The 15,940-nt window shown below is 39.7% G+C and overlaps 1 protein-coding gene across 3 annotated transcripts in view; it reads right to left on the minus strand.

Annotated features, from left to right (window-relative positions):
- Positions 1–525, minus strand: part of sbno2b (strawberry notch homolog 2b) — a 174,782-nt gene extending 174,257 nt beyond the window's left edge. For 2 of the 3 annotated variants that reach the window (XM_073068253.1, XM_073068250.1), the window contains exon 1: positions 414–525. The gene's annotated coding sequence lies outside the window, so the exon portion shown is untranslated. Of the gene's footprint in view, positions 1–225 lie in introns of all 3 variants that reach the window. The other variant, XM_073068252.1, reaches the window with a different exon arrangement.
- Positions 526–15,940: the final 15,415 nt, after the last annotated feature.

A 15,940-nucleotide genomic window follows, 5' to 3' on the forward strand; every position in this document is an offset into this window, starting at 1 on the left:
TTACCTAAACTATTGACAAGAGCTGTTTTTAGCTCGGATTCATTCAGTTTGGTGTGCCGGGGGAGGTGGAAGAAACTTTCCCAAGTAGTTTTTTTTTCCCCTAGACTGTGGGTGAGCTAATCCAAGTTCAGACAAGGGGAGGGAGGGGTGGAAGAAAAAGTTTAACGCGACTCCAAAATAGTTCCGCAGCGTTCTAACCCCGACTCCAAACACAAAGGCTTTCACCTTAACTTTTTGTTTCCCGTCCTTTGGGGCTGTTAACTGCCGGGAGGCGGAGGGCTGGAACGTAACCAGAGGCCTACCACAGCCCGGGGCTCGAGTGACGGGGATGCCGGTCTCGGTGGCGACGGCGGCTCTGACTCCCTTCCACCTCCCTGCCGCTAACTGCTTTTCATTCTATTCCCAAAGCTGACCTGTCCGTGGAGTAAAGGAGAATCCGATAGGTTTAATCCTTAAGGTGAGCGATGTTTGCGTCGCGGCGGCCGCGGCCTCCCTTGCACTTCCTGCACGCGCTCTTCCTCCCCGTGACGTCATGCTCGGGTGGGGGGGGGGGGGGAAGGCCGGCCCCGGGACGCCTGGGTCATCCCCCTCCGCTCTGCACCCTACCTCCCTCACCCTCACCCTCCTCTGGCATCCCTGTCCGTTTGCTCTTTCAGGACTTTGAAAGCAGACACAGGTCGCAAAAGGTGCGAGATGAGCGCAGGAGATTCTGCAGATGCTGGAAATCCAGAGAACCCAGCAGGTCAAGCAGCATTTCCAACTGAGTCCTTTCACCAAATATGATGAAGGGCCTCGGCTCCGAATCATTAACTGTTTACACCCCTCCATAGATCCTGTGGGTGATGGGATGGAGATATGTCTCTACCAAAGAATATATAAGGTGCTCCTTCCCTCTGCTGGGTTGTAGATCACCCTTGGGCGACGTGTACCACCCGCTTAGTGCATCATCAGGGTCACGTGAAGCCACGGGAGCAGGTGGTGGATGGTCTCATGAGCAGCTGCTGAATATCACAAGTCCTGATGATGTGACCACTGAACACAGGCAGACAATCTCTGAAGAGTATTGATAATGACTGGGGTCACCTGTCTTGTAAAGACATTGCCCAGAAGAAGGCAATGGCAAAGCACTTCTGTAGAAAAAATTGCCAAGGATAATCCTGGTCATGAGACTATGATCATCTATATCCTACGACACGGCACATAATGGTGATGATGATAAATGCACCTTGTTTACAGCCCACGCTCTTCAGAACGCTCAGCAGTGAGAATTGAAACGAGAAGACATTTGCAAATCTATTGAAAGCACTAATATTACTTTAATGCATTAATAATTTTATGCATTGAATAATTGTTAAAACATTTTAAAATTGAATAGCACTCTTTCCAAATAAATAGGCTATAGTGTTCACCATGTTCCTGTTTAACTTCGAATGACATCTGTTATATACAGACCCCCAAACACTAGTAAGGATGCGGTCTACAAATTATAACAGGAGATAGAAAATACATGCCAAAAGGGCAATGTTACAAAAGTCAGAGAGGATTTCAAAATGCAGGTAGACTGGAAAAATCAGGTTGGTGCTGGATCCCAAGGGGGGTACTTCTAAAATGCCTATGAGATAATTTTTTAGAGCAGCCCGTGGTTGAGCCCATGTGGAAATCAGCCATTCTGGATTGGGTGTTATACAATGAATTGGAATTGATTAAGAGCTCAAGGTAAAAGAATCCTTAGGGGCAAGTGATCATAATATGATCAAATTCACCCTGAACTTTAAGAAGGGGAAGCTAAAGTCAGATTTATCAGTACTACAGTGGAGTAAAGGGAATTATGAAGGCATGAAAGAGCAGTTGGCCGAAATTGATTGGAAGAGAACACTGATAGGGATGAGGGCAGAACAGCAATGTCTGGAATTTCTGGAAGCAATTTGGAAGGCAGAGGATATATACATCCCAAAGAGAAAGACATATTCTAAAATCAAGATGACACAAACATGGCTAACAAGAGAAGTCAAAGCCAACATAAAAGTCAAAGAGAGGGCATATAATAGAGCAAAAATTAGTGGGAAGTTAGAGGGTTGGGAAGCTTTCAACTACCATCAGAAGGCAATTTAAAAAGTCTAAGTCAAGTCAAGTCACTTTTTATTGTCATTTCGACCATAACTGCTGGTACAGTACACAGTAAAATGAGACAATGTTTTTCAGGACCATGGCGCTACATGAAACAATACAAAAACTACACTGAACTACGTAAAACAACACAAAAACTACACTAGACTACAGACCTACCCAGGACTGCATAAAGTGCACAAAACAGTGCAGGTATTACAATAAATAATAAACAAGACAATAGGCACAGTAGAGGGCAGTAAGTTGGTGTCAGTCCAGACTCTGGGTATTGAGGAGTCTGATGACTTGGGGGGAAGAAACTGTTACATAGTCTGGTTGTGAGAGCCCGAATGCTTCGGTGCCTTTTCCCAGATGGCAGGAGGGAGAAGAGTTTGTAAGAAGCTAAAGATGGAATACAAAAGTAAGCTAGCCAATAATATCAAAAAGGATACCAAAAGATTTTTCAGATATATAAAGTGTGAAAGAGAGGTAAGAGTGGATATCAGACTGCTGGAAAACGATGCTGGAGAGGTAGTCATGGGGGTCAATGAAATGGCAGATGAACTAAATAAGTAGCTTGCATCAGTCTTCACTGTGGAAGACACTAACAGTATTGTGAAAGTTCCAGCAGTCAGGGGTCATGAAGTGTGTGAAGTTACCATAACTAGAGAGAAGGTTTTTAGGAAACTGAAAGGTCTGAAGATAGAGAAGTCACCTAGAACAGATGGTGTATACCTCAAGGGTCTGAAAGAGGTGGCTGAAGAGACTGTGGAGGCATCTTTCAAGAATCACCAGATTCTGGAATGGTTCCGGAAGACTGGTAAATTGCAAATGTCACTCCACTCTTCAAGAAGGAAGAGAAGCAGAAAAAAGGAATTTATAGACCAGTCAGTCTGACCTCAAAGGTTGGGAAGATGGTGCAGTCTATTGTTAAGGATGAGATTTTGGGGTACTTGGAGGCACATTATAAATAAGCCATAGTCAGCATGGTTTCCTCAAGGGAAAATCTTTCCTGACAAATCTGTTGGAATTCCTTGAAGAAATAACAAGCAGGATAGACAAAGGAGAATTGGTTGATGTGTACTTGGATTTTCAGAAGGCCTTTGACAAGGTACCACACATGAGGTTGTTTAATAAGCTACCAGCCCATGGTAGCATGGATAAAGCAGTGGCCGATTGGCAGGAGGTAAAGAGTGGGAATAAAGGGAGCCTTTTCTGGTTGGCTGCCAGTGACTAGTGGTGTCCCACAGGGGTCTGTGTTGCAACTGATACTTTTTACGTTATATGTCAATGATTTGGCTGATGGAATTGATGGCTTCATTGGAAAGTTTGCAGATGAAATAAAGATAGGTGGAGGGGCAGGAAGTTTTGAGGAAGTAGAAAGGCTACAGAAGGACTTAGACAGATTAGAAGAATGGACACAGAAGTGGCAGACATATGCAGTATTGGGAAATGTATTGTCATGCATTTTGGTAGAAGAAATGAAAGAGTTGACTATTTTCTAAACAGAGAGAAAATACAAAATATGAGCACAGGGGGACATGGGAGTCCTTGTGCAAGATTTCTTAAAGGTTAATTTGCAGGTTGAGTCAGAGGTGAGGAAGCAAATGCAACATTAGCACTCATTTAAAGAAGACTGGAATATAAAAGCAAGGATGTAATGTTAAGACTTTATAAAGCACCAGTGAGGCCTTGTTTGGCGTACTTTGAACAGTTTTGGCACTTTATATTAGAAAGGATGTGCTGAAACCGGAGAGGGTTCAAAGGAGGTTCAGGAAAATGATTCCAGGTTTGGGAAGACTTCTCATATGAAGAATGTCTGATTGCTCTGGGCCTGTATTCACTGGAATTCAGAAGAATGAGTGGTGACCTCATTGAAACCTATCAAATGGTGAAAGGCCTTGATAGAGTGGATGTGGAGAGGATGTTCCCTATGGTGGGAGAGTCTAAGACTAGAGGACATTGGCTCAGAATAGAGGGCTGTCCTTTTAGAATGGATATTAGGAGGAATTTATTTAGCCAGAGAGTGGCAAATCTGTGGAATTCTTTGCCACAGGCAGTTGTGGAAGCCAAGTCTTTATGTATATTTAAGGCAGCAGTTGATAGGTTCTTGATTAGTCAAGGCATGAAGTGATACGGGGAGAAGGCAGGAGGTTGGGTCTGGGAGAGAAAATGGATCAGGCCATGATGGAATGGTGGAGCAGACTTGAAGAGCCAAATGGCCTAATTCTGCTCCTACGTCTTATGGTCTTATGGTTATTTGCTTGATTCCATATCTTGTCGCGTGAACAAAGTCACTGGAGAAAAGAAGCTGGTAGATATGAAGCAGTCTCTTTATTCAGCAAAATGAGACACAGCAGGTATCACATTGAGACCCTTTCAGAGGAAGATGCCTGCTCGAGCCAACACTACATGACATTTTATATGCTAAAGATCAAAGGACAACTCTGTATTGACAATGTATTGTATCTACAATGCTTTCTTTGAACCACACAGAACTCTCACATACCCTTCTTCACTCTCACACTCCAGACAATGTTAACCTGGATTGTCTGGTCCTTCAATCAACTGCTGTTTTCACAGCTCTAGGATCCTAATGTTTAGAGTTGCATTTTAAATTTAATCTACAGTCCATATTTAGATCTGAAGATTGGTGGCTGAAGTTAGTTACTGAAGTTATTTGCTGTATATCCTAACCCCAAAATGCCCTAACACTATAATCTAGCAATTTAGCTGTTGATGTTTTACATTGTCCATAAGTTCCTTCTATATATTAATATTATATTCATGCTTGCTGGTTAAAGTTCTTGGGAAAGATAATAAAAGTTTGCTGTTGTGGAAAACTTCAATTTCAGAGGAAGTTATTCAACTCTATATTTAGAAACTTCAGCTGATGGAATCAGAGATCAACTTCTTGCTAGAAAATTAAATGTTGGTACTTATAGGTATTTAATATACAAAATATACATTTTAATATACTTTGTTGGAATAGATCTGGCTATCATATCAGAAAGAGGGTGCAAAATAGTGTTTGGTGGTAACAGTTCTTTGGACCCCATAAAAAAAGTGTTTCCAACTTGGACCCCTTGCTTAATGGGATTAGTAAATGGCATAAAAAAGTTTGGGAATTCCTGATATAAAAGAATTAAAAGTGCCATTTGATAACTGAAATGAGCCTGATGCCATGTTCGCACTTACAATGTGAACTGTGCCGCGTTCCATTTTACTGAACATGAGAATGCTTGCACATTGTGTCCAGCAGAAATGTACCGAGCATGCAGATCTTGATGACATTTGAATCAGAATCAGATTTAATAACACTGACATATGTCATGAAATTTGTTGTTTTGCAGCAACAGTACATTGCAATGCACAAAAATACTATAAATTACAAATATTTACAGATGACTAAATTAAATAATTAGCGCAAAAAGAGAGCAAGAGAGTGAAATCGTGTTCACTGTTGGTTCAGTATCTTTAGCATTTAACATGTAGCGCTGATTTTTTTTAAACCTGCAGGGCAACTTTAGAGGAACTCAGCAGGTCAGGCAGCATCTGTGGAGGAGTATAAACATTCGATGTTTTGGGGTTCCGGTGACGTCATCGTCGAGAATGGCAGCTTAAGTCAATAGCTCCTCCGGACAAACACATATTTTGCCCCGTTAACCCATCAAATATAGGATTTTTCGAAAGTATTTGAACTGACAAGAGGGGCAAGAATGGGGAAAAAGAATGGAAATGAAAAAAGCAACACTGTGAAGCCTGTGGACGAGAGGGGTGCAGCGAGCGGCTCTCCTACCCGAATGCGTGCTAGCAAGGCTGACGATGGGCCTTGTTCAGGCAAAGCGGCAAAGATGATCAAAATTTTGAAAGAGATACGGGAGTTCCAAAAAGATATAAAACAGCAGCTACATGATATTAAGTCAGAGCTCACCAACGTCAATCAAAAAATAGCGGTGGCAGAGACTCGAATTGAGAAGGTGGGAGATCGTGTGCAAAACGCGGAACAGATGCTAAGTAAGTCGATAAAAATATTAAATCAACAAGAAAGTAAACTGCTTGACGTGGAGGGAAGATCACGGCAGAAAAATATCAGGATATACAATGTTCCTGATGGAGCAGATGGTTTGTTTATGACAGAGTTTGTACGAAAGTTGTTGCGGAACGCGCTGGACATTCCTTCGACTATGGAGCTGGAAATTGAGAGGACGCATCGTGCGATCGTTCCGTGGCCTACCCGAGACAGAGAAGATAAGCCATGCTCAATAGTAATTAAGTTCCTTCGATATGGTACCAAGGCGGAGATTCTATGAAGGGCCTGGGGTAAGAAGAGGGTGTTTTTAGATGGTAAATTAATATATTTCAATCAAGATTACCCCCCCCCCCCCCCGCCGCGGTCTTGCAGAAATGTAAAGAATACTCTGAAGTAAAGTGAATACTAAAGCAAGAAAGGATTAGATTTCAAACTCCGTACCCTGCTAAACCTCGAGTGTTTTATCAAGATGGGACCAACTGTATCAGACAGTGGAAGAGGTGACAACAGACATGAAGGCCAGAGGGTTGCCCGTCAGTGTGATCAAACTGAGGGAAAGCCTAGCAGAGGAATTATCCCGCTCTGCTTGGGAAATAGTGCGAGAATCGAGAAAGCAGGAGACAGGAGGAGGACGTGAGAAGTATATCAGGAAGAGACTGGGAGTTTTCCAAAGACAGCCCTCACCCCTTCCAGAAGAGCCATAAGGTTTGGCTAACTTTAAAAATGTTGAGAAGCGAAACGAAAGCAAAAATAGATGGTGATATACCTATCTCGAGAAATACTTATTATAATGTGGATTTTATATTACTCAGTTGTTCTTTTTTTGCTCACTTACTCCTTTTTCCCCACCAAAATGAGAATATATGTGTGTGTGTGTGTGTGTGTATGTATATACCTGTGTATGTATGTGTGTATATATATATATATATATAGGCGTACACAGGGAAATCTTTTCTGTGTAATGGATTTGTTCACTGACTTTTATGGATACTGCTATGGGGGCCCTCAACTCACGGGTAGGAGGGGCTATCCCCCACAGCTAGACATTTCCTCTAGCTCAACCCAGGGTCATCTATTAGAGACTTCAGCCTTGGAATCACACCTCGTTGCCTTTTTTGTTATTATTTGCGTCTCTTGGTTCTTATTTGTTCAGGGAGTAAACATAGAAACATAGAAAATAGGTGCAGGAGTAGGCCATTCGGCCCTTCGAGCCTGCAACACCATTCAGTATGATCATGACTGATCATCCAACTCAAAACTTTGTACCTGCTTTCTCTCCATACCCCCTGATCCCTTTAGCCACAAGGGCCATATCTAACTTCCTCTTAAATATAGCCAATGAACCGGCCTCAACTGTTTCCTGTGGCAGAGAATTCCACAGATTCACCACTCTCTGTGTGAAGAAGTTTTTCCTCATCTCGGTCCTAAAAGGCTTCCCCTTTATCCTTAAACTGTGACCCCTCGTTCTGGACTTCCCCAACATTGGAAACAATCTTCCTGCGTCTAGCCTGTCCAATCCCTTTAGAATTTTATACGTTTCAATAAGATCCCCCCTCAATCTTCTAAATTCCAGTGAGTATAAGCCTAATCGATTCAGACTTTCTTCATATGAAAGTCCTGCCATCCCAGGAATCAATCTGGTGAACCTTCTTTGTACTCCCTCTATGGCAAGAATGTCTTTCCTCAGATTAGGAAACTAAAACTGCACGCAATACTCTAGGTGCGGTCTCACCAAGGCCTTGTACAACTGCAGTAGAACCTCCCTGCTCCTGTACTCAAATCCTTTTGCTATGAATGTCAACATATCATTTGCCTTTTTCACCGCCTGCTGTACCTGCATGCCCACCTTCAATGACTGGTGTACAATGACACCCAGGTCTCGTTGCACCTCCCCTTTTCGTAATCGGCCACCATTCAGATAATAATCTGTTTTCCTGTTCTTGCAACCAAAGTGGATAACCTCACATTTATCCACATTAAATTGCATCTGCCATGAATTTGCCCACTCACCTAACCTATCCAAATCACCCCGCATCCTCTTAGCATCCTCCTCACAGCTAACACCCGCCGCCCAGCTTCGTGTCATCCGCAAACTTGGAGATGCTGCATTTAATTCCCTCGTCTAAATCATTAATACATATTGTAAACAACTGGGGTCCCAGCACTGAGCCTTGCGGTACCCCACTAGTCACTGCCTGCCATTCTGAAAAGGTCCCGTTTACTCCCACTCTTTGCTTCCTGTCTGCCGACCAATTCTCAATCCACATCAATACCATACCCCCAATACTGTGTGCTTTAAGTTTGCACACTAATCTGTGTGGGACCTTGTCAAAAGCCTTTTGAAAATCTAAATATACCACATCCACTGGCTCTCCCCTATCCACTCTACTAGTAACATCTTCAAAAAATTCTCTAAGATTCGTCAGACATGATTTTCCTTTCACAAATCCATGCTGACTTTGTCCGATGATTTCACTTCTTTCCAAATGTGCTGTTATCACATCTTTGATAACCAATTCTAGCATTTTCCCCACCACCGATATCAGACTCACCGGTCTATAATTCCCCGGTTTTTCTCTCCCTCCTTTTTTAAAAAGTGGGGTTACATTAGCCACCCTCCAATCCTCAGGAACTAATCCAGAATCTAAGGAGTTTTGAAAAATTATCACTAATGCATCCACTATTTCTTGGGCTACTTCCTTAAGCACTCTGGGATGCAGACCATCTGGCCCTGGGGATTTATCTGCCTTTAATCCCTTCAATTTACCTAACACCACTTCCCTACTAACATGTATTTCCCTCAGTTCCTCCATCTCACTAGGCCCTCGGTCCCTTACTATTTCCGGAAGATTATTTATGTCCTCCTTAGTGATGATAGAAACAAAGTAGTTACTCAATTGGTCTGCCATGTCTTTGTTCCCTAAGATCAATTCACCTGTTTCTGATTGTAAAGGACCTACATTTGTCTTGACCAATCTTTTTCTTTTCACATATCTATAAAAGTAGATATGTGAAAAGAGTAGATCAATGATGTTTTATTCTGCTAATTTCAATGATACATTGACAGATAAATACAGATGGCTAAGGACAAAGTAAAATTCATTTCTTTTAATGTCAATGGGCTATTAAATCCAATCAAACGTAATAGAATTCTATCCAAAATGAAAAAAAGAACAAGCCCATGTAGTATATTTACAGGAAACTCACTTAAGTGATAATGAGCATAGAAAATTAAAGAGAATGGGATTCACTAATTTATTTTTCTCCTCATATAAATCAGGATGTAGGAGAGGAGTTGCTATTCTTATCTCAAGTAAGCAAAATTTTGAAAAAGTATTCGAAATGGGAGATAAGGAGGGCAAATATATTCTGGTAAGGGGGAATATAGATGGAAATTCAGTTACTCTATTGAATATATTTGCACCCCCGGGAAGTGATACTGGTTTCTTTCAGAAAATTACTGATATTATGGTAGCGGAAACAGAAGGTCTCCTGATATGTGGGGGAGACTTAAACTTACAATTACAACCAAAGTTAGACTCTTTAAATAGAAAAACCTATGAAATAAAATCCTTACATAAGAAAGTTAATACACGTTTTGAGGATGTTGGTTTAATTGATATATGGAGGGACCTTTTCCCCGACAGAAGGGATTACACTCATTATTCTGCTCCCCATTCTGTATATACAATAAGAGACTATTTCATAACATTTGGAAAAGACAAAGACAAAATAAACACCTGTGGAATTGGGAAATTGATGTAAGTGACCATGCACCTATATATTTATCTGTTGATTTTGACCTACAATCAAAGAATACTATTTGGAAACTCAAGTCTACTCAATGATCCGTACTTTAAGGAACAAATTAAAAAAGAAATTGGTCTCTACTTAGAATTCAATGACAATGGAGAGGTTTCACCTCCCATTTTATGGGATACTCTGAAGGCTGTCTTAAGAGGGAAAATTATAGCAATATCTTCATATAAGAAAAAAATAAGGAATAAAACATTAGAGGAATTACAAAATAGGCTGAAGGAACTAGAGAAAAAACAAATTGAATTTGGCACAGGATACATTAGTGGAAATTAAAAAAATTAGGAATGAAATTAATAGTTTGGCTATGCAAGAAATCAAGAAAAATTTAATGTTTCTGAAACAGAGACATTATGAAAGTGGATCTAAGTCTATGAAAATACTGGTGTGGAAACTGAAAAAAAAAGATAGCAGAAAGTACAGAAAGTACAATTCATAGAATTAGGGACCCAAGAACAAAAATGATAAAAAAAAATAAGCTAAGTGAAATTCAAGAAGCTTTTGAAGTGTTTTACAAAACCCTATATTCCAAAGTTCCAGGGGGAAGCATAACCCAAATTGACACCTTCCTGAATTCTCTAGAGTTACCCACTTTAAATGAAGAACAAAATAGAACGATGACTGCTGACATAACTGAAGTTGAATTAAAAGCTGCAATTAGTAGGCTTAAGTTAAGCAAGTCACCAGGATCAGATGGGTATACGCAGAGTGGTACAAAGAATTTAAAAATGAGTTAATTCCTGTTTTACTCCCCACACTGAACTGGGCTTTAAAAAAGGCACAAATACCACCCAGTTGGAAGGAAGTGATAATCTCAGCTATACCGAAAGAAGGCAAGGATAAAATGGAATGTGGGTCATTTAGACCAATATCCGTTCTTAATGTAGATGATAGATTATTTACCTCCATCATAGCCAAACGATTAGAAGAGTTTCTACCCATAACTGAAATGTCACGATCATACAGGTTTTATACGATAACGCCAAACACAAGACAATATTCGATGGACATTTCACATTATGGATCATATACAAAAAAATAAAATTGAAGCAATAGTGATAAGCGTGGACGCTGAAAAGGCATTTGATTCGGTTAATTGGAATTTTCTTTACAGAGTTTTACATAGATTTGGTTTCCAAGACACAATTATTAAAACTATACAGACACTATATGACAACCCTACTGCTAGGATTAAAATCAATGGATATTTATCAAATAGTCTTACCCTAGAAAGGGGCATGAGACAGGGTTGTGCATGGTCACCACTACTCTTCGCATTATATCTGGAACCATTAGCTCAATACATCCGACAAAATGAAGATATCAGGGGAATTACTATTAAAGGGACAGAGCATAAATTGGCTTGTTACATGGATGACGTTTTGATCTATCTAGGGAAACCAACACACTCTTTACCTAAATTGATGCAATCCTTTGAACAATATGGTCAATTATCAGGATATAAGATCAACATAGATAAAACCCAATTACTTTCATATAACTATAGCCCACCAAGAGAAATTGGAAGTCGATATCCCTGGGCATGGCAAACAGAGTCTTTCAAATATTTGGGCATATAAAAAAATTAAGGAAGATATATCAAGATGGAACCTGATTCCTTTTTTTTTAGTCTCAGTTCAAGGATTGAGTCTATTAAAATGAATATACTGCCCAGACTGTTATATCTCTTTCAAACCCTACCAATAAAGATTAATCAAAATCAATTCAATGAATAGAACAAGATGTTATCAATGTATATTTGGCAAGGTAAAATGCCTAGAGTTCGTCTCAAAACTTTGCAATTAGCAAAGGAAAAGGGGGGATGGGGCTTACCTTCTCTTAGAGATTATTATTTTGCAGCACAGTTGAGAGCTGTGATATGTTGGTGCAACCCATCATATGACGTTCAATGGAAAAACATTGAGGAGCGGGTACTTCCCATCCCCATACAAGCAATTTTTGGCTGATAACAACCTGCAAAGGTACATAAATACTATTGATAACACATGGGTGAAATTGACTCTTAAAATATGGAAAACCACTATAAAAGAATATAATCTAGAGGGAGATATTGCAATTCTTAAATGGTGTGCATATGACTTGGATTTTACACCAAATAAATTGGATGCTAGATTTAAGGACTGGACAGCTAAAGGAATAACAGTTCTTTGCAACATAATGAAAGAAGGATCACTGTTCAGTTTTGAAATGCTTGAAGAGAAACACTTATTAGAAAAACAAGATTTTTATCGGTATTTACAGATGTGACAGTATGTTAATAGGACACTTAAAAATGTAACCATGCTTGATAGAGCTATTTAGAAAAGCATATAATTCAGATAACGGTAGTAGAATCATTTCAAGCATGTATAAGGGTTTGTCAAATCTTAAAACATATTCAATTTCATACATTAAAACAAAATGGGAGAAGGAAAGAGGGATAATTATATCTGATGAAGAATGGACAATAATATGGAGGTATCAATGGAAGTGTACCAGTTCACAGAAATGGAGGGAGTTCGGATGGAAAAACTTGATAAGATATTTTATTACATCCTCTCAGAAATCCCATTATGATAGTAATCTCCCTGTTTGCTGGAGAAATTGTGGAAATCAAAATGCAAATCATTATCATTTTTTGGGACTGCCCTGTTATCAAAGACTATTGGAGGGGGATACACAATGCCCTACAAGACATAGAGAGTAAGACCATATATTTTGGGTATATACCTCAAGAATGGTTGAAAAGAGATATATATTTAATGAATATACTGTTGGTGGCTGGTAAAAAGACTCTTACTAGGAAATGGTTATCACAGGAGATCCCAACTTTAAATGCATGGATGGAAATTACAATGGACATTTACAAAATGGAGAGGATAGCAGCATCTGTTAATCATAGGCTGGAACAATTTGATTCATACTGGGAAAAATGGTTTAACTACATAATGCCTCATAGGCCTGATTTTATTCTCACAAATCAATGAATCTGTTGTAAAAAAAAAATCACTCCATACTTGTACATAGTTTTTTTTTAACCTTTTGCTTGTTTTTTCTTTCCACTCTTTTCTATAAATGTATACCGCAGATAAATACTATGTGGAGATTTGTGACATATATGATTATATGATATATATGTACAATGTCTGTAATACATCTTATGGAAATGTTTGTTTGATGATGAACTTCAATAAAAAAAATTACAAGAAAAAACATTCGATGTTTCAAGCCACGACTCTTTATCAGGCTGACATCTATTTATTTTTATTGTCACTTCACTGTAGCCTTCTTTACCGACCTGTCTAAATGTGTTGTCATTTTTGGAGACTTGAACCCCAAGATCTCTCTTCATATTATTGGCTCAAATCAACTCCGACCATTTACTGTTTCTATTCCTCTTGTATTTGACCTCCTAAAATGCATCATTTCACACTTGTCCTGATTAAACTCAGTCTGCCATTTCTCCACCCAGATTTTCAACTGATCTATATCTTTTGATGATCTTCCTAAATTGGAAGAACTAATCCACAACTTCACCAATTTTCATGACATTTGTAAGCTTCCCAAAATTTAGATCATTTACATTTTCATCCAAACTTTTATACATATTACAAACAACAGAGGTCCCAACATTGATCTTTCACTGACCTTGTCATAGGTTTTTCTAAAGTGGATAGCAGCTGCTATCCTTACCCTCACCAGTCATCTGTGCTAACTGTCTCCAATAAGTCCATGCTTTCCCAAATGCGAATAAATTCCTATTTTCTCCAATAATTTCCCAATCACAAACATCAGATAATCATTGACTACAATATGCCTGAATATCTCTGTTGCCCTTCTTAAACAAAGGAAAAACTGCGGCTCTTCTGAGACCTCACCCTTGGCTAGAAAGATGATGCACAGATCTCTGGATTGTGGCACCAGCAATTTCCTTCAATGTCTCACAGTACCATGGGTAGATTCCATTACATTGGGGACTTTTCCACCCTAATGTTTCTAGTTGGCTTCTCCTTAATATCAACAAAATCCTAAAATATCAACACATCCCTCCCTGATTTTGCCATCATCCATGCCCTTCTCATTAAGAACCATCTCTTCTGGCTCTAATCCCCTCCTTTATCCTTGAGTGTACCTACCCTTCGCCTGGCTACTGTCTTGCTTCTAATATACCGGTACTATATGTACAAAATAGCTTGTGATTATGCTTAATTGTACTTGTTATTGTTTTGCAAACTCAAAATAATGTTTTGATCTCTCCTCTCCATACTCTTGGGATTTTATTTGATTTTATTTCAAGATGAACTTGTTCCTAAAGTTAATCCTGGTGAAATGCAAGCTATTATTTTCAATAAATCATGTAAATATACAGGAACTGATATCAGGACTGAGTCTTGGAAATGACCATTTAAATTCATACAGGCTGGTCGCTGAGTCATGTGGAAAACTTTTTTTTCATTTAATAATGAAAGCTTTATTGACGAATTTGTCATTAGCAATTTCAGGACAGTGTTACACAGCCAGACGGGGGCTAGAAATTCCTTTGCAAAATTCAATAAAAAGGTGCTGTGCTGTAGAAAATTCATGTAGCTTTAAGCAGAGCAGTTGTGGGTACATTTTATAATGGCTTAACCTCCAATGGGAAATCTGACTCCTAACTTCTTGATGTAATTTTCATTTGCGTTGGCACTTTTTGGCTCAGTACACAAATTCTGCAAATGTTGTTGAAAGTAGCACAATGTACACAATTTGTTATCAGTAGGATTTTCTACCTGTGCTGAACAAAAATGGCTGGCTTTTGCTCACAGAAGAACCAAGCTGAATGAAGCCTATTTCTCTTGAAACGAAGATTTTTAAAAGACCAGCACTCAAAATGTAGTCCTTGTCTTCAGTGAGTAGAACGACTTCCTACAATCTCGAATGAGTACTTTATTGAAGGATCAGCGGTGTAGAGGTCGGCAGCTTTAAATTCCTAGCTGTTAACATATTGGATGACTTGTCCTGGGCCAGCATATGTAATTCTGAGACTTTATAAGGAAGTGGTCAGACCACATATAGAGCATTGTGAGCGGTCTGCGCCCCACACCTCAGAAAGGATGTGCCTGCACTGGAGATGGTCCAGAGGAGGTTTACGAGAATGATCTCAAGAATGAAATGGTTAACATACGAGGAGCATTTGATGGCTCTGGGCCTGTACTCGCTGGAGTTTAGAAGAGGGGAGGGAGGATTGCTATGTTTTGAAACTCCATAAACTACTCAAAAGAAAAAAACACAGGAGCCGGGATAGCTTGTATAGGCTTAGTTTCCTTTCTTTTAGTGAGACGCTTACATATGACGTTGTGGCATAATGACGTATCCCATTCATGTACTTCTTACATATAACCCATAATGAATTACATGAACAAACAGGGAATGCTTAATCAAACAATATATTTACAATATAACCCAAATATTACTGAGATATTTAATGCAGAACACTCCTGCCTGCTTAGCTATAAATTTCAACTCAATATAGAATGCATTTCAGCTCAAATACTGTATGTAACACATTGCTTGCTCGTCATATATATATATATATGGGTCTCTATTGTGGACTGAGAGTGGGAAGGGGGCAGGGAGAGGGGAATCATGGTTGAGAAAAGGGGAAGGGAGAGGGGAGGGAGCAGGAAGCACCAGAGAGACATTCTGTAAGGATCAATAAACCAACTGTTTGGAATAAAATAACTTGCCTGGTGTCTCAGGGCTGGGTGTGTGTCTGTCCTGCGTCACTTCTCGCCCCTGGCACTCCTTCTCTACCCTACCTGTCCCATGCCATTCCCACGGCACTTCAACCTTGCCATATATCTGCAGGTGAGACTTGTGACTCAGGTTCTGAGGTCTCCTCCGCAGTGGTTGTTGGAGTTGACTCTGGCATGGCAGGAAGTGTTTTTGACACCTCTGCACATCTTTCTTCTCTAACAATTGACACTGCTCTCCTCTGCCGATCAA

This window comes from Hemitrygon akajei, chromosome 16 (assembly GCF_048418815.1).
Source record: "Hemitrygon akajei chromosome 16, sHemAka1.3, whole genome shotgun sequence".
NCBI lineage: Eukaryota > Metazoa > Chordata > Chondrichthyes > Myliobatiformes > Dasyatidae > Hemitrygon > Hemitrygon akajei.